The sequence below is a fragment of the Schistocerca americana genome, chromosome 4 (assembly GCF_021461395.2).
Source record: "Schistocerca americana isolate TAMUIC-IGC-003095 chromosome 4, iqSchAmer2.1, whole genome shotgun sequence".
Classification (NCBI taxonomy): Eukaryota; Metazoa; Arthropoda; class Insecta; order Orthoptera; family Acrididae; genus Schistocerca; species Schistocerca americana.
In genome coordinates, this window is record NC_060122.1 from 699,371,147 (window position 1) to 699,393,609 (window position 22,463).

A 22,463-nucleotide genomic window follows, 5' to 3' on the forward strand; every position below is an offset into this window, starting at 1 on the left:
TTATTGACGCCGTTTATGCGAAATACTGCGGCCTTTTCGTGCCGTAATGTTTTTCTTGGCCTCTCATAGGAAGACCTCGGTCTTTCAAGGTTGAGCGTCGCGGTTTTGACTTCCACGGCAGAGTCATCAAAAGAAGAGGTGAAACGTGGATAAGAGGGGGTGAAACTTCCACTGTGGCGTTGGGCAGAATTGTAGTGAAATTTGGTGCTGATGTGACGTCATCAACTCACCTTGCATCTCACTTGAACTTCTGATCTGTGGCCGTTTCGCCACCTTGCTGTTTGAAGCGACCTCGAACACGAGGTTGACGTCCCATGGTGCCACGCTGTTGCAGGTAGCTTTGGGCCAAATTTCCAGCTTAAGCTTCGCAATGGGTGGGAGTTGTGGGATTTCGAAAGAGCTTTATTTCTTTAATAAAATTTTCTCGGGCTTCCAGCCGCGTCAGGTGGTTAAAATCCCACGAGCTTTCGACCGAGCTCTCCTCTGTCATTGTCAAGTGGTAAGACTGACTGCTGTGTCGCCGTGGCCGTGTCGTTATAAAGCCGCACTGCTGGCTGTGACGTCACTAGTGCTCTCTTCCTCGCCATAGATGGTAATGTTTTCATCCCACGTCCGTCGCGCCCGTTTTAACCTCGCGATGGCCGGGTCCCAGGCTGTGCTAAGCTGCAAACCGCCGTCCTTGTTGATGGTGTTTTCAGAGGTTTTTATTTCAGTGGCTTCTTTTATGACGCTATCCCAAAATGCCTTCGCCCTCATAACGACAGATGTTTCGTCGAATAGAATTCGGTGTCCATTTTCTACGGCGTGTTCTGGCACGGCTGATTTTTCCGGATAGCGTAGGCGTAAGTACCTCTCGTGTTCCGTCCGGAGTTGCTCCACAGCCCGAGAAAATTTTATTAATTCATTTCGCCGCTAAACCATGCATTCATACTGAAAGTATCCAACCAAAATTGTATCCTTTTATTCTGTGAAAGTATCAGTGATAAGATTGTCCTAAACTAATTATTCAGCAAACCTGCATCTGACTGCGTCTGTGAACTTGTCTCTTGCGCTCCTCCATTTAGCCAGAAATACAACATGTATATGACTCATGACAACATGTATATTTAAGAGAATAATGCCGTTTGTGCACTGGCATTAAGATGGTACTGGAAAATTAACTTTTGGCCCCGATGTTTACTTGGTTCCTTCATTGGTGGGTAACTTTAGTTTACTACTCATTTTCGTATTCAGTACAAGCAAAGGATGGGGATTATGATTCAGGCTGTTAGATTTAAACACAATGTTGATCTCAATATATGTATTGTTAAAATTTTAAGTCATACACAAAACCTACTATTTCAAACATTTTCGTAGCACGAATCACTCTTACAAAAAATTTTACAAAACGCTTACTGCGTCAAACCTTGGACATACAAATCCTAACTCTGAACATTATCTAACAAAAACCAATTTGAAATGATTATATATCTTCTCTCATTTACATGCTAAAGTTTGGTCAGGGGCAGCGACCTACCTTAACGCTGTCACCACACGTCTGCTTCCTTCGGGCACCTAGCTGCGACTCCTCCCTTAAAGCTGTCCGCACACATTTGATTCCTCCGGGAACCTACCTGCGACTCACCGGTTTTTTTACTGCGCGCTCCCGGCTCTCTTAACCATCAAACATCCTCCTACTCAAAGATATTATACTCGTTCCACCTTGCGGTTGGCAACTCCCGATTATTTTCTAGAGCTACCCTGATCAGACCTTAGCACATACCTTTCAATACAGTTTTAATTCTGTTGCGTAGCGTACTTCATGTCAAGATTATATGAAACAGTATTGATAATTTTTATAAAACCCCAACCGCCTCCGCCCATCTTGAAATCTGGAGCGCTCAATAGTGCGCAGTAGAGACCAGACTGATTAGCTCTGCACTAGACCCTTTTCTAATAACTTTGCTGTAAACCGAGATGTTAGATCTCGTCCTTCCACTTTTAACTCTGTAAGTAAGAGTGCTTTGGTTCAGGGTGTTGCAGCCTATTGAAGTGGCCGATAACTGGACCACCCCACCACCCATAGCCTATCGTTCCGTCGCGACACACACTGCACTGGGGTAAAAGCCCCCGGCAGCCCCTCCCGGCGCCCCCGCGCGCCGGTTTAACGACCCACTAGCTCGAGGCGCGCGCCCGACCAGCCGTAATGGGATCACTTTGACTCATTTTTGCATCTCGTGGCGACGGTGCTGCTACTTCAAAGGACTTGTGCTCACATGAGACTGCAGATTAAGGCTGAGTGCGCCTGCGGTGCCCTGCTACCGAGAGCTTTAATCCAAAATGCAAATAAGCTCCCTTGGTGTTATAATTGGCAGGGAGAAAAAGACAAAGCGATACGCGTAATGGAAACTGACGTGCAGTCTAAAGATAAAGATGAAGTACCCTGAAACACGGTGTCTCGCAAAAAGTAAATGTGCTCTGCGCTAATGTAGGAGTTGTCCTAATTATACGGAGATATTTCAGCTCAGACACCGTAATTACTTCCATTGAACTAACAGAAATTTGCATTCACCTGCTTCACATTACCAGCAATTGCAATTAGACTACCACACTATGTTTTGCTACAGTTCTTCTAGTACATTTCGGGTATTTATAGCTCAGAAGAATGACAGGAAAATATTTAATAAGCAAACTAAAAAACGTTTATTGCGGCATTCATAAATGTTTATTGATTCGTCGAAGCTATGAAAAAGTAACAACATGGCCTGACGTGTAGAAAACGACTTTCTATCATATGAGCAGTTCGACGTAACGTGAGCACCTCTGTATTTTCGTAAATGGTTCAAGATATAGGAACAAGCCTTTTGGTAACTGATGAAGCACAAAAGGTCAAATACTTTCCTGTAACTCTTCAGGCCATGAGATTTTGAAGCCACTATGTTTATCTTAACCTCATTCGAGAGCTGTTGCAAAAGAAGTGAGACATATCAACTTTTCACGTATCAGCAGGGTATGCTAAACGTGACTCTCAAATGCCCCAAACACCACAGTACGAAACTTCATATATCGTGGTTTAATCCTGGTTGGACCAGCAGCGTCATTGGCCAGATTTGCAATTTTTGTCGCCTCTTTAAGCGAAAAGCTGCGCTGTATGCGTTAATGAACACTGTGTTAATCTACTCTTCCTTCCAAAAGGTATCGAATAAAGAATACATTTTCCAGTAAAAATACCACAGGATATCCAACACGATAGAGAAATAACTTATGATTGCTATCCACACGGCAAATACCACTTTGCGTTGGTAACACTCACCGAGCGACATGTTTCGATTTCTGGAACCGTAACATTTCGACAAGACAAATTTCTAAATATTTCATGAGTTTCAAACACATATTTAAGCAACGTCTGAAAAGACTTTCCGACCAGTTTGATGATCATAGTTCAACATCAGGCAGAAGAAGCGCGCAACATTCAAAAATCAAATCTGTGTGAAATCTTATGGGACTTAACTGCTAAGGTCATCAGTCCCTAAGCTTACACGCTAGTTAACCTAAATTATCCTGAGAACAAACACACACACCCATGCCCGAGGGAGGACTCGAACCTCCGCTGGGACCAGCCGCACAGTCCATGACTGCAGCGCCTTACACCGCTCGGCTAATCCCGCGCGGCCTTTCAACATTAATAAAGTAAGTAAAGAGGATAGATGCTTATATGTTTCATGTCAGCATCCGTCAGATACGCCATCGGCGTATAACAGAAGAAAATTAGTCTCATCAAACTGTCTTAACATGTATAGAAACCACGAAACCAGTTATATAAGATTTGTTTCTCTCTGTTAAATATAAGTGGTGTATGAGACGAATTCTGGCTTGTGTCATACAGGCTGACATTCTGAAACCTATTTACTTACGTCAACCGTTGCGATGTTTTTAGCACGTTAATCACTTGAAAATTACTTTCAAAGTCGAAATTGTAATCGCAGCAGTTATGCGCTGCTCCCCCCGTCGGACGTTCGAGTCCTCCCTCGGGCATGAGCGTGTGTGTTGTCCTTAGCGTAAGTTAGTTTAAAGTCAGATTAAACAGTGTGTAAGCCTAGGGACCGATAACCTCTGCAGTTTGGTCCCATAGGAACTTATCACAAATTTCCAAAATTTTTCGCAGCAGTTATGATAAACATATAGCCGATAGCGAGCACATCATTTGAAATTTAATTTTAATTATCACTTAGATAAAGAATAACAACAGATTATAGTTCTGCACGTCCTCACATTGCAGAAAGTAGTATGTTAAAGATGCAATGTAAAGAGATCCTGCGACGTCATTCGTATTACGATTACATTCAGTTGAGCATAATGTTCAGTACTGTGGTCCCAAGGAAGTCTTCTTGAAATATCAGGTAGATTTTCGTTATGGAATTTCGTGGATCGTAACTGGCGCGAGACGTTGCTAAGAACTGAGATTTCAACTGCTGCCAATAAGAAATACCGGCTGGAGAATGGTGGACAGAGCTAGAAAGCCCGGACATCATTCAAGAAGAAGGCCTAATCACCGCACCTACCGGCAGAACCTGAATTACCTGAATGGGGAAACAAGAACGACATGTACGTTGTGAAGTCGTAGGCGTGGAATATCGACAATATCGCAAAGATGGAAGTTACTTCGAATTATTTAATTTTTTTTTTTAATTTGTAAATTTGTGGTAAGGTACTACGGGACCAAACTGCTGATGTCATCGATCCCTAAGCTTACACACTACTTAATCTATCTTACGCTAAGGACAACACACACAGCCATGCCCGAGGAAGGACTCGAACCTCCTACGGGGAACCGTCACAAGGCGCCTGAGACCGCGCGGCTCGAATTATTCACAGTTATGAAATAGATTTCGGATTTTGTTTTTATCTGTACTACGATATTAACTAACAGAATTGGATTCTATCTTTATTTGTAACTTTCATTGAAAGACGTTGCTTGCAAACATTTACGCCTGATAAAGCCTTGTTATCTGACATAATACATAAAAGTGAATGTTTCTTTGTTAGTATTCGATGTATTCCTGTGCCATTCGCCCGATTACGATGAAATTTTGGTAAACTGTTGCACCCGTGAAGGTTTCTGTAGGATCAAGAACCACCTTCCACCCATAGGAGTGGGTGTGAAGAGGTGACACAGAAATTTAACTCAGTAACATCCGGAGCAATTTGAATCGAAATTTTTAGATACATGACTAATTTTTGTATAAAAATATTGTGGAATTAATATACACCAAATCACCCCAGGGAGGAGAGGTAGTTAAGAGAAGAAGTGATGTGTAGGAATGTACGTTAATGACCGACGAGAAGTATCAACTCCATAGTTTTCGGGGTCGCTAGACATGTAACAATCACGGTGATGTTTCAGCTGTTTAATTGGCGATAGGAGAGTGGGGCCGGGGAGGGGGTTGCGGAGACAGTGACTAGTGACATATCAGCATATCTCTGTAACGCCTGGAGAATATCTACCAAAGCTGGCACACGAATCACTTGCTGTCTGGAAAAATGTACTGCGGCAGTAAGTCACCGCTAGCACCTCTATGGTTGAGCGTTGGGGTGAAAAAGCATGACATAGAAGCATAACTCAGGAACCAGTAGATAAATTTCAACTACATTCGGTAAATACATAACATTATTTGCGTAACTCTACTACCATTAGAGTTGAGGGTGAGGATGACAAAAGGGTGACATGCAGAAAAGTTCTTAACTGACCGTTGGTATTTCTTTACTGTAATTAGTTGACAGTTTGAGGGAGCTGGTAGCAGAGGGAGCTGAGAGGATAAAAACTGAAGGGAAGACAGAGATCGGCATTCATCCAGCAAATAATTGAGGAAGTACGGCCCAAGTGTTACTCTGAGATGAAGAAGATTGCGCAGGAGAGAAATTCGTGGGTGTGGCGAGCTGCGTCAGAAGAATGACGATTCAAAAAAAAAAAAAAAAATAAATAAATAAGAAAAGTGTGTTAAGCGCCACTGTTTTTATATCTGTTATGCAGGGTGTCAACCATCTCGTGAGAATAAGCACTACAGCCGGACAATAATTTTACCAGCACTTTTCCTGGCTTAAGTTCAAACCACACGGCACAATACTGCAGATGCATTCAACGTCCTGAGTCGTATGGCCTAAAATACCGGAGACGCAGACAGTTTCTCCAGAACTCATATGAAACTGCAGGGCGAAATTCGCTAGAAATAAGGATGAAATATCTGTAGAAATATATGTCAAATATGTTAAATTTACGTGAAACATAAACAGTTTGTATATGAAATACCCTACTGGCCATTAAAATTGCTACACCACGACGATGACGTGCTACAGACGCGAAATTTAACCGATAGGAAGAAGATGCTGTGACATGCAAATGATTAGCTTTTCAGAGCATTCGCACAAGGTTGGCGCCGGTGGCGACACCTACAACGTGCTGATATGAGGAAAGTTTCCAACTGATTTCTCATACACAAACAGCAGTTGACCGGCGTTGCCTGGTGAAATGTTTTGTGATGCCTCATGTAATGAGGAGAAATGCTTACCATCACGTTTCCGACTTTGATAAAGGTCGGATTGTAGCCTATCGCTATTGCGGTTTAACGTATCGCGACATTGCTGCTCGCGTTGGTCGAGATCCAATGACTGTTAGCAGAATATGGAATCTGTGGGTTCAGGAGGGTAATACGGAACGCCGTGCTGGATCCCAACGGCCTCGTATCACTAGCAGTCGAGATGACAGGCATCTTATCCGCATGCCTGTGACGGATCGTGCAGCCACGTCTCGATCCCTGAGTCAACAGATGGGGATGTTTGCAAGACAACGACCATCTGCACCAACAGTTCGACTAAGTTTGCAGGAGCATGGACTGTCAGCTCGGCGACCATGGCTGCGGTTACCCTTGACGCTGCATCACAGACAGGAGCGCCTGCGATGGTGTACTCAACGACGAACCTGGGTGCACGAATGGCAAAACGTCATTTTTTCAGATGAATCCAGGTTCTGTTTACGGCATCATGATGGTCGCATCCGTGTTTCGCGACATCGCGGTGAACGCACATTGGAAGAGTGTATTCGTCATCGCCATACTGGCGTATCACCTGGCGTGATGGTATGGTGAGCCATTGGTTACACGTCTCGGTCACCTCTTGTTCGCATTGACGGCACTTTGAACAGTGGACGTTACATTTCAGATGTGTTACGACCCGTGGCTGCGAAACCCTATATTTTAGCATGATAATACACGAGCGCATGTTGCAGGTCCTGCACGGGCCTTTCTGGATACAGAAAATGTTCGACTGCTGCCCTGGCCAGCACATTCTCCAGATCTCTCACCAACTGAAAACCTCTGGTCGACGGTGGTCGAGCAACTGTCTCGTCAAAATACGCCAGTCACTACTCTTGATGAACCGTGGTATCGTGTTGAAGCTGCATGGGGAGCTGTACCTGTACACGCCATCCAAGCTTTGTTTGACTCAATGCGCAGGCGTATCAAGGCCGCTATTACGGCCAGAGGTGGTTGTTCTGTGTACTGATTTCTCAGGATCTATACACCCAAATTGCGTTGAAATGTCATCACATGTCAGTTCTAGTATAATATATTTGTCCAACGAATACCCGTTTGTCATCTGCAGTTCTTCTTGGTGTGTCAATTTTAATGGCCAGTAGTGTATATATGATATCCTTACACGGACGAAACCGCGTGCAAAAAGCTGGAGAAACTGTAAATACTGTCGTCTGCAAGAAGCATTCAGTAGGCGAGACCTCAACATGTGCATGGGTCTAGCGCTTCACTGCAGTGGCAGAGAACAAGTGCCTCAGCCGGGAGGAGACCCAGAACTGTGCCTGTTGTCCTGTTTGACGTCCGCCTCATAGGGCAAGGGAGAGCTTCTTATGGAAGGATATCGGAGTTTTCTAGTTCCGTCCACCGTTCCCCGGTCGCTGATTATGGTGAGCAGTAACTAAAACCTGAGTGTTGTGCCGGGCTGCCTTCGCTTCGCAGTTGGCTGCGATCCATGTAGTGGATGGTATGTGTTGACTTCCATCCTCGTCTTTTCCACGTGCAGTGCTCTGCAGAGGGGCTCAGTGCGAGCTTCTGTAGAACTCTTTTCCATTCTTAACGTTGACGTCTTTGCTTCTGATTTCACGAATAGTTTTCTTTACTTTTCTGCAACCTGAATTCGTTCTTCCAATGACCGTTTCCTTTGTAACGTTCTTTAAAAATTATTGAAGTACTTAAATGAATGCCTGAACTGTGAATGCATACAAAACTGGAGTTATTGTGCAGCATGTTGTAATTGCAAGTGGTGTGCTTATTCTGTGTTATTGTTAGCAAACCTTTATAGGAACTGATTGGGTACTGCAACTCCCAGTGCCAATAAAGAATTACAGTCAATGCAAAATACATTCAGCCCCTACTGAATGCTCTCGCTGTGTTCAAAACTTATAACTTTGGTCCCTGTGCACATAACGGATAAATAAAATTGTCTTACCTCTAAAGCAGCAACGGCGGATCGAGTTATATTCTGCTCTCTCATGTAGAAGAATAAAATATACTAGCTATAGGCTCAGCGGTGTTCAATGGTGTCCATAATACTTTGAAATATACATGAAATTCTTTTGGCTAATAAATGAAAACATTTAAGAAAAATTCGATGTCTTTAAAAACGTATGACCTGTACGGGGAGGCGGCAATGATTTGGGCGAATTACTAACACTGACTTTTTTAACAGTGACGTTGTATTTGAAGTTATGTTTGGTTTTTCAAAACACCTGACAATTGAAATTACATTACTCAGAAAAATTACATCGTTTTTACTAAATGAAAACCTTTCTTTGCTGACGTAGTCACAAACAATGCGATCTGTACAGCAAAAGTATTATCTAACATCACAAAATGTTTACAGAACCACTTATGTCAGTCCACGATTTCGATGCCATCATAAAATTGATTTCACTATGATTAAACAGAACGGTCCTTAGGGTTGTAACACAAGGATTGATCTCTATTCATACAAGTACATAAAAGAGGTTATGCATGAACAGGGTGTAACTAAATTCCCTTTACAGACGTTGAGGACAGGTTTCTTACATCAAAATAAGAAAAAAATTTCCAGTAAACATGGGCTCTAGAATGCATACCGTAAGAGCTATGTGCACTACTTCATCTTGTTCAATGGAAGAGATGTGTTTCACAGTAGCGAAAGCGAATAAGTCATCGTATCTGTTAACGTGTGCATCTTAGAGACCATATTTACTCAAATTTTTTTTTCTTGTTTTGGTCCATACCACCTCCTCCTAAAATACAGAAAGCAAAGAGCCTGCAGAAGAATAATTACGTTTCACAGTACCTATAATGAACAGAGGCCAGTGTGTCCGCGCGATTCTAGGCGCTTCAGTCTGGAACCGCGCGACCGCTACGGTCACAGGTTCGAATCCTGCCGTGGGCATGGATGTGTGTGATGTCCTTAGGTTAGTTAGGTTTAAGTAGTTCTAAGTTCCAGCGGAGTGATGACCTCAGATGTTAAGTCCCATAGTGCTGAGTGCCATTTTGATGATGAACAAGTGCTGATTGCTCTTAAGATATGTATTTTAGAGCCCGTGTTTACTGGAATTTTTTTTCTTGTTTTGGTGAAAAGAACCTGTTCTCAGAGTGTGTAAATGGAATTTAGTTACACACTAAACTAGAAATCTAGATACTTCACAGCTTATGACAAACAAACCGTTCTTCAATACTACGTTTCAATCGCTCTTACAAATATTTTCTACGGGTATGACATACAGGTAGGGTTATTTAGAGAGCGAGTTGAGGTGCAATAGGGTGCCTGAATGTTCGTCAAGCCAAGAACTTATTTGTGCAGCCCTGGGAACATTGGGACCAGAGCTGTTGGCATCTTGCGAGACAAGCCTGCATACTCATAATGAAGATGTAGGTGAAAGGGTACGATTTTGTCACCGGAAATATTGAAATTAACATCCTGTTTGATATTCACGTTTATCTGATTGATCGGACCAAAGTCATGAAACGAAAAACATGCCCAGTACACCATAAGCCGGCCGGTGTGGCCGCGCGGTTCTAGGCGCTTCAGTCTGGAACTGCACGACCGCTACGGTAGCAGGTTCGAATCCCGCCTGGGGCTTGGATGTGTGTGATGTCCTTAGGTTAGTTAGGTTTAAGTAGTTCTAATTTCTAGGGGACTGATGACCTCAGATATTAAGTCCCATAGTGCTCAGAGCCATTTGAGTACACCATAGACCCACCTCCGTTCTGAATTATCTTGCATCTTTTGAAAAGAGGTGAAATCATAACTTTTCAGACCCAACTACAAGCCTCCATTCAGTAACTGTCCATTTTATGTTTGAAATGGTTCAAATGGCTCTGAGCACTATGGGACTCAACTGCTGTGGTCATCAGTCCCCTAGAACTTAGAACTACTTACACCTAACTAACCTAAGGACATCACACACATCCATGCCCGAGGCAGGATTCGAACCTGCGACCGTAGCAGTCGCACGGTTCCGGTCTGCGCGCTAGAACCGCGAGACCACCGTGGCCGGCTTTATGTTCGAAGACATGGGAAACGGTCTCTTGTCATGTGTCCATTCCAAAAGTGTTTTGCATGTCGTTCCTTTCGCTAAGTTGACTCGCAAACTTGACGGATTTGAAATCGAATCTCATTGTCATGACTTGACACTCGTCTTCGGCCCTGTCGCTTAGTATCTTTTTACGACCTCTTTTCTTACGGCGAGTTACTTGGCTGTGAGAAGGAAACTACTCTTTATGTATTCGTTGGAGAGACCGCCTGATGCATCAACTAATGGGTCAACTTCATTCGTAGTGTGGTATTATGCACGTCTACAAGCAATAGTTCCTTTCGATCATTTGGTCACGTGTCTACGTCGACTTACGTCATTGCTCTGATTCTATACAACTGACTGGCTTCCACACACCATTTCACTGCCATAACTTATGACAGCGGTGAAAAGTCACATGACGTACTTCTACATCGCTTGAAAGCGACCAGTGAGCTATCCTGACTGGTGAGATTACCATTATTTCCATCTCTAATCAGCCGTCGCACGAGAATACCTGCACTAATTGTTTTTTGACAAGCAGAATTCACAATTTCACACTGTTTTGTCTTACCCGTTCGCATCAGAGTGTAACGACATGTAGTGTAACTCATTAGACTGAGCGACCAAATCCACGCTTCACGCGTGTTGCTGCACCCAAGTTAATATTTGTGCCCCAGCGAAGATAACGCGTGTGGGTTGGAGCTACTGTGCCTTATAGCCAGTGGGCAGCGTGCTCTCCAGAAGCTGAACTGGTGAGCGATTGTTACCCATATACCCTGTTTATCCGCTGAAGTCAACGGTGACCCCTGTTATCAAGACGCCGTTGTCCATCGCATTTGACTCTCGCAGTGGCCGTCTCCTACGTTTCGATGTATCCACGGTACACTCTTGATACGGTGGCACGCGATGAGCCCAGTGCGTGGGTGAACTAAGATGTGGAAAGCCCAGTGTATCGCCTACCTACACTCCGCACTGATTAGATGCACTGATAGGGGTCCGGCCATTGTGCCCATCGACTGTGAAACTGATAACCAGTCCGAGGTCAGAAGACTCCCCAATCACGTGACACGTGAAACTACTCTGTTCGCCACGGCGACGAGGAAACTTCCCTCTAACACAACTACTGAATTTAATTTAATGTCATGAGTTATTCGATGGAAACTGTTATCTTTAAATGAAGAAACACCGTCCAGATCACAAACTTATTTTGTTGATGGCTATCGGTTTAGGTACCCGTGGTCTAGGGGTAGCGTCTTTGATTAGTAATTAAAATGTCTTCGGGCCTGGGTTCGAACCGCTCCACTGTTTAAAATCTGAATAAAAATCATGAGCTTTTGCGGCCGAAGCCTTCCGACAAAAGAAGTCACCACCATTGTGCCAATGGCCTTGTTAAAGAGGGCGGAGGAGCGGACAGAGGTTCAGGGTGGGGAAACTGCCACTAAAGGCGTAAGAATCAGTAATGATCAACGGCTTCGGGATGCAGAAGGCAATTGAAACCACTACATTAAGAAAAAACACATAATGTGGATCCACAGGACTTGTGGCCTGTAATTGAAAAAGTGTCATGATGATCTCTCCATTGGCAAAAGAATCAGGAACAGTCCCCAATTCGGACTCCGGGAGGGAACTGCCAAGGAGGATGTGACTATGGGAAAAAGATTGGACAACCAACGAAAGGATAACCTTCTAAGAGTTGGAGCGTGCAATGCCAGAAGCTTGAACGTGGTAGGGAAACTAGAAAATCTAAAAAGGGAAGTGCAGAGGCTCAATCTAGGGGTAGTAGGGGTCAGCGGAGTAGAATCGAAAGAAAACAAGTATTTCTGGTCAGATGAGTATAGAATAAAATCAACAGCAGCAGAAAATGGTATCACGGAAGTAGAATTCGTTATGAATAGGAAGGTAGGGCAGACTGTTGCTGTCGACAACAAACCAACACCGATAACGATAAGTCAGGTGTACTTACCGGCGTCACAAGCAGAAGATGGATAGAGGAAGTATATGAGGACACTGAAGGGGTTATTCGGTACGTCAAGGGAATGAAAATCTAACAATAATGGGGGAATGGAATGCGGTTGTGGGGGAGGTCGTAGAAGAAAGCGCTACGGGACAATAAGGGCTTGCTGTTACGAGTGAGACAAGAGAAAGACTAATTGAGTTCTGCGATAAAAATCACCTAGTAACAGCGAATACTCTGTTCAGTTATCACATGAGAAGGGGATATACTTGGAAAAAGCAGGGAGATACGGCAAGATTTCAGTTAGATTACGTGATGGTCAGGCAGTGATTCTGAAATCAGATACTGAATTGTAGGGCATACCCAAGAGCAGATATAGTAGTGATGAAGAGTAAGTTGAAGTTTAAGAGAATAGTCAGACAGACTCTATACGCAAATAAGTGGGATACGGACGTACTACGGAATGAACAGATGCAACTAAAGATCTCTAAGGCTATAGACACTGCGATAAGGAATAGCTCAGTACGCAGTACAGTTGAAGTGGAACGGATATTTCTAAAAAGGACAATCACAGAAGTTAGAGAGAAGAACTAAGTACATTGGGTATCAGAAGAAATACTTCAGCTGGTCGATGAAAGAAGAATGTATAAAAATGTTCGGGGAAATTCAGGAATACAGAAATACAAGTGGCTGAGGAATGAAATAAATAGGAACTGCAGGGAAACTAAGACGAAATGGATGCATAAAAATGTGAAGAAATAGAAAAATAAATGATTGTCGGAGGGATTGACTCAGCATATAGGAAATTCAAAACAACCTTCGGTGAAATTAAAAAAAGAAAGGGTAGTAACATTAAGAGTGCAACGGGAATTCCGTTGTTAAATGCTGAGGAGAAGGCGGAGAGGTGGAAAGAGTACATTGAAGGCATTTATGAGGGGAAAGATTTCTCTGATGTGATAGAAAAAGAAACAGGAGTCGATTTAGAAGAGATAGGGGACCCAGTGTTAGAATCAGAATTGAAGAGAGCTTTGGAGAACTTAAGATCAAATAACGCACAAGGGATGGATAACATTCCATCAGAATTCCTAAGACCTTTGGGGGAAGTGGCAACACACATTGGTGTGTAGAATGTACGTATCTGGCGACGTACCATGTGACTTTTGGAAAAATATCATCCACAAAGAACGCAAGAGCTGACAAGTGCGCGATCAGCATAACAGCTCATACATCCTGGTTGCTGACAGGGATAATATACAGAAGAATGCAAAAGAAAACTGAGAATGTGTTAGATGACGATCTGTTTGACTTTAGGAAAGGTAAAGGCACAAGAGAGGCAATTCTGAGGTAGCAGTTGATAATGGAAGCAAGACTAAAGAAATATCAAGAGACGTTCATAGGATTTGTCGACCTGAAAAAAGCGTTCGACAATGTCAAATGGTGCAAGAGTAAGCTTTAAGAGAGACGGGTAACATACAATATGTACAAGAGCCAAGAGGGGATAATAAGAATGGACGATCAAGAACGAAGTGCTCGGATTAAAAAGGATGTAGTCTCTACTGTTCAATGTCTACATCGAAGAACAATGATGGAAATAAAAGAATTACTCAAGAGTCGAATTAAATTCTAGATGAAAGGATATCAATGATAAGATTCGCTGATTACATTGCTATCCTGAGTGAAAGGGAAGAAGAATTAAATGATCTGCTGACTGGAATGAATAGAGTAATGAGTACAGAATATGGATTGAGAGTAAATCGAAGGAACACGAAAGTAATGAGAAGTACCCTAGCACGAATGAGAACAGAGAGAAATTTATCACTAGATTTGATGGTTACGAAGTAGATAAGGTTAAAGAATTCTCCTACCTAAGCAGAATAGCACTTGCAAAAGGGGCATTACTGCTCAAGAGAAGCCTATTGGTATCAAACATAGGCCTCAATTTGACGAAGAAATTTCTGAGAATGTACGTTTGGAGCACGGCATTGTATGGCAGTCAAAAATTGACTGTGGGAAAACAGGAACAGAAGAGAATCGAATCATTTGATAAGTGGTGCTACAGACGAATGTTGATAATTAGAAGAACTGATAAGGTAAGAAATGAGGAGGTCATGCGCAGAATCAGAGAGGAAGACTATGTATGGAAAACACTGACAAGAAGGAGGGACAGGATACGACATATGTTAAGACATCAGGGAGTGACATCCATGGTACTAGAGTGAGTTGTAGAGAGTAAAAAGTGTAGAGGAAAACGGATATTGGAATACATCCAGCAAATAATTGAGGAAGCAGATTGCAAATGCTACTTTGAGATGAAATGAGATGAAAAGTTTGGCACTGGAGAGGGATTCGTGGCGGGCCGCGTCAGACCAGTCAGAAAGTTATGGAAAAAAAAAACTTTTTCAATCTATTCTAAAATCATCTTCAAGTATGGAGCAACGAGGCACAATTTACCGCCAGTTGCTGAATGAGTTTTATGCCATACATACCACTGTTGACAAACAGCACCTTGATGCACCATAGTGGAGATGATCAGCAGGGCAGGTCGAAATTGATAGTCGTCAACAAAAGAATTTGTGATCCAGCCAGTACTTCTTCATTTAAATATAACAGCTGAGATCACCGTTCCTAACATGGCTTCAGTTGTTCATCCTATAAAAATATGAAGTGGAAATCATTTGAAAACGGCACTTATTTTACACACATATCTCACACAAATTCTTCATTTGTGTTGTCAGTGTTTGTAGCTCCAGTATAATTATTTAACGCATTTCATCAAAATCGTCTTCGCGACTACTAAAATGTTCCGTCTTGTTTCTTCTGTACTGAGAATATACTGTGATTATTTAATGAAAGCTATTTGGCTGTCATTTGCAATGTTTTAAATCTTTTTTAAGACCTGTTCTTCGTTATGATTTACCTTTACAGTAGTTTCATGTGGGATGTGTCCACAGACTTCATCCATTTATTAAACATGGTCGTTTTCGCTTATGGCTATTAAAAAATGTTATTTTTCATTTATTGACCTTGCAAATTGTATTATTATTCATCTTGAGGCAGAAATATTAAGTGCACAGAATACAGAAATAAACACAGAAGTACATAAAAACCACTGCAGTAAAATAATTTTTCACTTCTTACGGCCCTGCTTCCATTTGGATAACGTGATGTTTGTTTCCAATTATCCAGAGGGACGAGAATAAATTTGGGAAACATGTCACTGGCATGGTTTTTATCTGATTATGTGTTTGATACGTGCTCCGTTCGTACTCGGTTGGTGTTTGGACTAGTGATTGTAATTAGAACTGTGTGCGTGTGTTCATTTGATAGTTCTTCCTGGAGGGAAATAATAAAAATAATTTTTCACAGCCTTAAGTGAAAACAGCCATGTTTAATACTTAGTGTTTTGATTATAAGATTGTCAATCTTTGAATAGGAATATTTTTATCTTTGATGTTTTGAAGTTTTGTGTTGCGCATTATGAGGTCTGCTCTTTGTTGTGCTTCAGCCATGTTTGTGCAGCATTCAACTTATTCCATGACGGAAGCAAATCCAGCAAGACTATTTTTATTCTAAGTGGAGATGAATTTTATATAATTTTCGTTTGAGGTTTTTTTTTTTTTTAAGTACTTAATTTTGTGTCAAAGCGGCTCCTTGTTGTACCCCACTACCTGACTAAATAATAATTAAGGATGACATATAAGGAACGTTTCCGAGCGAATTGTTGAACGTTGAGGCTACGTTAATCAACTCTTATGAGAAGATCCTGCAAAATCCTTGCAGTTTTCCTAGCTCAGCATGAAGAGGTTTCTTTAACACGTGACTTGAAAAGCTTTCTCGCTGTCTCTATTGGTTTCCTTCTCCATCGATCGCAGATTCTAACATGCATACAATCGACTGTGACTGATGGAACGGCAAGCAGGAAAGTCTCAATCATACTTCAATGAAAGTCTAAATAGAAGGATGTCAACTTACTTTAATAGAAATGAGGAAAAAGTAGTCTTTTTGAGCCAGTCTGACACCAATAGTTGAACCTAAGTTCGCGGATCCTAATCTACACTTTTCGACTTTAATAATCATACGAAGTCGCACACATGCGAAAACCCCTCCCGAACAGGCCATGAAGGCACAACGGTACCGAACGGCCGCCGTGTGATCCTCAGCCCATAGGCGTCACTGGATGCGAATATGAAGAGGCATGTGGTCAGCACACCGCTCTCCCGGCCGTATGCCAGTTTCCGAGACCGGAGCCGCAACTACTCAATAAAGTAGCTCCTCAGTTTTCCTCTCAAGGGCTGAGTGCACCCCGCTTGCTAACAGCGCTAGGCAGACCGAATGGTCACCCATCCAAGTGCTAGCCCAGCCCGACAGCGTTTAACATCGGTGATCTGACGGGAACCGGTGTTACCACTGCGGCAAAGCCGTTGGCCGCACACACATGAGACCGCATACAAACTTTCTCCGAGGCACTTTTAATCAGTAAATCGCTTTTACATGGAAATTCAAATCGTCGAAGCACACATTAGTATGTGTTGCCTCTCCAAAATCTAGTCTGAGACTTAGTCATAAACGTTTCCCGAGGCTAGCTTTAACTCAATCTGAACAACCTAAAATATCTACTTGTGTTGAATACGTGGTGTCGACATGAAAGTTAGTTTTACAAGGTGATTCAAAACGACGTTTACAAACTGACATGGCACATCGGGCATACAACAAAGATCAGTAATCACATAGGAACCGGTGGTCACAAAGGCCATGAGGGGCTAATAAATGGCGCTGCAGTTGTTTAGCCACTTGCTACAAATGGACACCCACTACTCGAAATGCTCAAAGTTTTGTCCAGATGTATCGCGACACCCGCGGCATCGACGTTGCATTGAACGGCGCACCCTATCAAAGATACCTGGTGTATCTCGAAGACATCCTGCAGCCGCAACAATCCAGCCCAATAGGCCCTCAGCCGATGTAACAAGTGTTTCGTACGGAAGACCCTTCAGATATCCCTCACAGGAAAAATCGATTGGAGACAGATTAGGTGATTGTGATGTCCTTGCGTCTGGCCCACTATGACCAATTCAGAGGCCGGGAAATGTTGCCCGCAGATGTAGCATTATTCATCATGTCCGGCAAAATCTTCCGTAGGAATCCCAGATACGTATGACCATCAAGACGGTCCGGGAGAATATATGGCCCAATCAAAGAGTTTCTGACAATGCCAAACTACCTGTTAAGGGTAAATTTACGTCGCGGCGCAAGCGTACGTGTAACATGCGGGCTCACATTCGCTCACGTATGCAGGTTGTGAACGTTCATCACACCCTTGAGTGAGAACGCAGCCTCCTCAGTAAAGAGGACTTCTTGTGAAGCTTCGGTTTGCAGCGGGTTCCTGCAGAAACCACTGCGCAAATCCCATGCGCTTGTCGTAGTCCCCCGGTTGCAATTCCTGGAGGCGTTGGAAATGAAACGGATGCAGCCATGCGTCGTGTACAATGCACCAAACGGAGGGTTGGGGGTTACCAATGGCACGGGATACATCTAGCGTACTTGATGACGGCGTACGCTGCACCCTTTCGAGGACGTTTTCTTCCGCCGCAACCGTCCGCGTTGTTCGTTGGCGGCCGGATCTTGTGTACATGTAAGGAGCCGGTTTCGCACAATCGGCGATGTTGGGTGGCGAATAATGTGCGGCACGGCACCTTTCTATCGGAATAATGCGCACGATACAATCGCACGGCTTCTCGTCCACTGCAGCTGGCCGCGCCATAAATCAGATGCATCTCAGCCATTTCGCGGTACGTGTAGCTAGCCTGGTCACTCCAAAAGCTTCCACGGCGTGAATGGCGACGGTCTCCGTGCACTCCGCCCGTGTTTGTGTAGCAACGTCCTCTCGTGACCGTAGCGCCCTCTCGTAGCGTTTGCGACCCCCCCCCCCCCCCCCCACCCCACCCCCACCCCTCCCGTTGCTGTGTGATTACTTATCCTTGTTGGGTGCCTGATGTGCCATTTCAGTTTGTTAATGGTTTTATGAAACATCCTGTAGACTGACTGAGGAGCTAACTTCGGTATTTCGCCTCTGCCTGCACAGGTCTCATTGGTCGATGTAGTCGGGCAGTGGCTGACAACATTACCAACATTATATGAAAGTGAGCTTGATTTCGGAGTTACCGGTGTGAATAACGTTGACAGTCTAGTTGGAGTCGTGTGTAAACATTTTAACAGTTAATATTAATAACCAGACTTACGCGTTTGCGGCCAAGCCTTGTATTGTGACTAACCACCGCATTTTTTACACTCTCCAGTACCACACGGCTCCTACTTGTATCTTCGTTCTCACGTTGCGTGTTGGCTTACCACAGCGTGGGCGTTATTATACTGTTTCACTACATCTAATAAAATGTGAGCTGGCCGGCCAGAGTGGCCGAGCGGTTCTAGGCGCTTTAGTCCGGAACCACGCAGCTGCTACGGTCGCACGTTCGAATCCTGCCTCGGGCTTGGATGTGTGTGATGTCCTTAGGTTAGTTAGGTTTAAGTAGTTCTAAGTTCTAGGGGACTGATGACCTCAGATTTGAGTCCCATAGTTCTCAGAGCCAAAATGTGAGCTGATATGGGCCGTAAATGTCACAATGTCTCAGCCAAACATTCGAAGCAGTTTGACTGCTTTGCCCTCCGGATTGTTTCTTGAGATTAAAAAATTGTTGCTTTACTGTGGTTATTACATCTTATAGTTTCATCGGCAGTTGCAAAGACAGATTTGAAATAGTTAACCAACGCCTCACCTTATTAATATAACGCAGTTTTCGAACGTAGCCATGAAGACAAGCGTGAGTCAAAAGACAAGGGCTTTGCAGGAGCAGGCGACGAGCAGTTTGGCCACTGTACTCTGGAACAATGGTCTAGTAGCTATCAGCAAAGAAGATCGGAGAACGTGGTGGCCTTTAGCAGCTGGAGCAGTTCTCTCTCTCTCTCTCTCTCTCTCTCTCTCTCTCTTTCTCTCTCTCTCTCGCTGGGAGTTGGTTCTCACTCATTACGTGAGGCCGGGTTCCCACGCGCTGTTTACGAGCAGGCCTCCTGCTGCACTCTTTAAGTGGCCCGTTTTGCAGACGTAGCTCGCTATAATTATTACAGAAGCCTTGTGCGTAACGGTACCGCGGAAATCTGTGGGAGGCGCCAGGAAGCACTTAACGATCTCGGAAGGCGGTTAGCTTCTTCGCATCAGTGTCCACCAACTCCTCGCCAACTTGATAATTATCGCTGCCGCTCGGACTGGTAGCTAAGTACCAACACAAACCTTCGTTACTGATAATTTGTTTAGCTGAATAGCAAGATGTTTCCCACAAGTCTTCCTACACCTAGGTCAAAAAATTTTTCAAGAGAGACGTTCAATAAGTAATGCTACACATTGTTTTCTGAAAGAAGGTTGGGTTTGCATAGATTGACTGTTCTGTCGGTTCTTGGCAGAATATCTGATACATTATGAATGAGACAAACACAACACTGGTGTAATATTCTACAGTATATATTATTTGTTAAACGAACTGGTTTTCGACTGTTACGCCATCATCAGGTACGAAGGTGTGTGGTGCAGAGAAATTTTGTCAGATCAAAAATTTTAAACTAGTGCATCTACACGGTATCTAAATTTCCAGAGATAAAAAATTTTAATGTTAGAATTAGGAATAAAACAAGAGTGATCATTTCAGAGGAAATGAGATGTTAGATTGTTTAACTAAGATAAAATACGTGGCACATCAACTAATGAACTGTAGACAAATTACAACAGTTGTACGTGGAAGAAAATAGTTGGACAATGAACTTTGATGACATATTCCAAAGATGTGGCTGAACAAAATAATCCTGTCTTTAATAAGCCCTAAATTACAAACAGATAAGATATAATAGTGATACTGTATTAAGCAGGTAAGTGAAGCAGTTGTAACTTTACAAAATTAAATTTCTTTTTTTTTAACGTGACAAGAGAATTAATTATAAATATAGGTTCCGCCTTTTATGCAAAAACACTGCTTTTTCTCTTGTTACCGAAACGTGTTTCGGCACCTCTGTGCCATCATCAGTGGGTTTTGTTAACTGAGAAGTGATTATACATTATATGGTTTTGCAGGAGTGCTGACCGCCTTTTGCGAAATGAAAATGTTTTTGTAAAACCGAAATTACACAAAGTACATTAATATGTGTGTGCAGTGCTCTCAGAACACACAGAAAGAAGGATGAGTCATAACAAAACATGACAAGCTGTCAGTGCAAGACTCCATACACATGGTATTGAAAAACCATATAATGTAAAATCACGTTTTCAATAAACAAAACACACTGATGATGGCACAGAAGTGCCGAAACATGTTTGGATAACAACAGAAAACACAGTGTTATTGCACAAAAGGCGGAATCTACGTCCCATAATTGTAACTGCAAACACAGAAAAAAATACAAGAGCTTGCAAATCAAAAAGATTAATATATGCCGAGAGAAATTATAGTACGTGAAATAAAGGAAATGCGGCATGTAAGTAAGAAGGGTAATTTATGACAAGACCTGGATATGATAACGAGTAGCATCTGCAATTAGAAGAGAGAGTAACGGAACTGTGTCTGCTCATTAATAAACACATGTCCATCAACCCAGGCTTAGTACTGAATGACCAGCACATTTCCCTTACTCGCCGCTTCTTAACTGCAGATACTACTCACAATCCCATCCAGGCCATGCTATAAATTACCCCTCTTGCTCACGTGCCCCATTTCCTTTATTTCATGTACTACAACTTCACTCGTTGTTTAAAAAAAATAAGCTGCTTCACTCACCTGGTTAATATCGCTATCATATCTTATCTGTTTGCAGTTTAGGACCTATTAAAGACAAGATTATTTTGTTCAGCCACATTTTTGGAATGTGTCACAGAAGTTTATTGTTCAATTATTGTCTTTTTGTGCAATTCTTGTAATTTGTCTGTTGTATATTAGTTAATGTGTCATATATTTTAGCTTAGTTAATTAATCATAAAAAGTCGCATTTACACTGAAATAATCCCTCATGTTTATTCCAAATTCTAACATTAACATTTTTCATCTCTGGAAATGGAGATACTGTGTAGATGCACTAGTTTAAAATTTTTCACCTAGAAAAACTTCACTGCGCCACGTACTTACCTTTGTATCTAATGATGGCGTGACAGACGAAAACCGTTTCGTGTAACAATGTTATGGAATATTACACCAGTTTTGTGTGTGGTGCATTCGTAAGACTAGTTTTATTCAGGATTCCAGTACACCATACTATTCCCCACTCTTTTGGTTACAAAACACTACATTTCAACATTACCTTCGTTCAATGTGACGGCCTTACTGCGCCTTGCTGGGAGGCCTATATGCCCGCATGGTACCACTCTGCTGGTCGACGTTGGAGCCAACGTCTTCTTGTGTCAATAATTCCCCATCATCCACGCACTGCTTCCCGCGGAGTACATCCTTCATTGGACCAAACAGATGCTGTTTGTAGTCTTCTATTAGGCGGCGAGGAACCCAGTGGGCTCACAGCGTAAGAGTATCCTAGCTGGTAGGCGAGTTCCCAACACTGCCAACGGAGACGTACAGTTGAGCAACGAAGTGTTCGATTGTGATCCGTCTAGCACCTAGACTGAGAGGGTCCACAAGTTCCAGCACTGGAGGAGTCACAGCTGTGTGCAGCCGGCTGGAACGCTGAGATCAGACAGGTCGGCGTGGCCTTGGTGCGATGATGACAGATACCTCGCTGAGCGACTCATTGTTCCCTGCCAGGTCTCCGTATACATTCTGCAAGCGCCTATGAAAATCTGCGTTGCTCTGACCGAGACTCGAAATCGAGACCTTTGCCTTTCACGGGCAAGTGCTCTACCAACTGAGCTATCCAAGAGCGACTCACGCCCCGTCCTCACAGCTTTAC

At 43.1% G+C, this 22,463-nt stretch overlaps 1 pseudogene; it reads right to left on the bottom strand.

Moving 5' to 3' along the window:
- Positions 1-16,838: 16,838 nt before the first annotated feature.
- LOC124614451 lies at positions 16,839-16,956 on the bottom strand (annotated as a pseudogene).
- Between the last annotated feature and the right edge of the window lie 5,507 nt (positions 16,957-22,463).